Below are 2,023 nucleotides of genomic sequence, written 5' to 3'. Positions count from 1 at the left end.
TAGATTTAAAGTGATTGGTAGAAAAATTAGAGGGGAGACGAGGAAAAACCTTTTCACCCAGAGGATGGTGTGGGTGTGGAACTCACTGCCTGAAAGGGTGGTTGAGACAGAAACCCTCAACTCATCCAAAAGGAGTCTGGATAATCACCTCAAAGTGCCGTAATCTGCAGGGCTACGGACCAAATGCTGGAAGGTGGGATTAGAACAGGTGGATCGTTTTTCAACCGCCACAGACATGATGGGCCAAGTGGCCTCTTTCTGTGCGCTCAACTTTCTATGATTCTGTGATTCTTAACTCTCTCCAGCATCTTGCTTACTGATTTTCTTGTTTTTCTTGTTTTTCACTTTGTCGATGCCTTTGAATAATTGTGAATCCTTCTTCAGGGTGTCTTCTTTCACCAGGTAGTTCTGACCTCTGATGATGTTGATCGTAATCAGCTTCAATTCGCTGATAGTTCTGGAACTGAGCAGATTTGCTTTGCTTGAGTCTACAACATGGAACTCAATCTGACATGCGGACCCATGGGAGGATTTGAATGCCACCCCTGCGTTGGAGTTGCATCCATCCAATAAGAGACCGAGTAGAAGTGACAGTTCTGTCAGTCGAACATGAGACTTTTAATGGCAGGGTTGTGAGTTTGAGTGCCATTCTGTTTTTCCCTTTTTTAAGGCTTCATGAGCAGAGAGTTCAGGGAGTGTTTGAAATGAGCAAGTCTCGCTTTGATTCAGGACTCTTACCTCTCAGCAGCATCTCACTATGAAAGATTGAATTTGATCTCATTTCATTCTCAGCTCGGGGTCTGTGCGGCTCAGTGGCACTTCTGGCTGTCTCCTGCTTCACAATCCATCAGTACTGAGAAAGCAATGGGGAATATTACTCACATGTTGTGTTCTTTAATTTTTTGGAAAACTTGAATGTATGTATTTTCTTCCAAAACAAGGACACCAAGCCAGTGTCAATGTAGGGCTGAAATAGCTCAGCTGGGAGAGCGTTAGACTGAAGATCTAAAAGTCCCTGGTTCAATCCCGGGTTTCAGCAATTTCACTTCCTTATGCGTCCCTTGCCTTGGTTCTGATTTTCCAGTTGCACAATTTACTTTGAAATTATTTACCAAGCACCAGTGGATTGAATTTGAGAAACAACACAGATTCATTTACAGCACAGAAGGTGGTCGTTTGGCCTATCACGTCCATGCTGGCTCTCCCCGGATCAATCTGGTCAGCTCCACTCACCAGCTCGATCCCTTTCCTCCTGCAAGTTTCTTTCCTTCAAGTATCCATCCAATTTCCTTTTCAAATCATTGATTGTCTCTGCTTCCACCACACTCGTGGGCCAAGTCATTACCACCCACAACATAAAAAATTCCACCTCATCAAGGATGGGAAATACTTACATCTTCTATATTTGCTTATTCTCTATTTCTATGAGAATAGACTGGCAGTCAACATGAAAGGAAACCCAAATATCTTCGAGCAGCATGTAAATGATAAGTGGGTAGTAAGAGGTTGAGTCGGGCCTATTAGGAACAAAAAGGATAATATAAGCTTAGAGGTGCAGGGCAATCTTAATCTACCTAATGAGTACTTTGCACCAGTGATCACTGAGGAAGTGGAATTTGACAAAATATCAGTCGAAGTGAAGAAAGTAGAGGCAATGGAGAGAGTACAAATTAGGAGAGGGAGGTACTAAAAAGGCTGGCTGTGCTTAGGGAAGATAAATCACCTGGTCCGGATGGCTCACATCCCAGGTTGCGAAAGGAAATGCGGATGCAGATAACGGAAGGGCTTGCTATAATCTTCCAATCTTACCTGGATACGGGGGAGGTGCCAGAGGATTAAACAGTGGCAAATGCGACACCCTTATTCAAGAAAGGGTGTAAGGACAGTCCAGGTAACTACAGGCTAGTTAGATTAACAGCAGCGGTGGGTAAGGTTTTAGAAAGAATAATCAGGGTAAAAAATCAACAGTCACTTGGAGAGGTTCGAGTTAATTAAGGAGAGTGAGCATGGATTTATAAATGGG

The 2,023-nt window shown here is 43.5% G+C and overlaps 1 non-coding gene across 1 annotated transcript; it reads left to right on the top strand.

The window, feature by feature from the left end:
- The first annotated feature begins 966 nt into the window (after positions 1-966).
- On the top strand, positions 967-1,039 carry trnaf-gaa (transfer RNA phenylalanine (anticodon GAA)). Its single transcript has one exon. It is a non-coding gene; the product is annotated as a tRNA-Phe (tRNA).
- The last annotated feature ends 984 nt before the right edge of the window (positions 1,040-2,023 follow it).

The sequence above is a fragment of the Heterodontus francisci genome, unplaced genomic scaffold (genome assembly GCF_036365525.1).
Source record: "Heterodontus francisci isolate sHetFra1 unplaced genomic scaffold, sHetFra1.hap1 HAP1_SCAFFOLD_61, whole genome shotgun sequence".
Taxonomy (NCBI): Eukaryota; Metazoa; Chordata; class Chondrichthyes; order Heterodontiformes; family Heterodontidae; genus Heterodontus; species Heterodontus francisci.
Note: the sequence above shows the minus strand (reverse complement) of the source record. Positions and strands in the feature narration are given on the sequence as shown.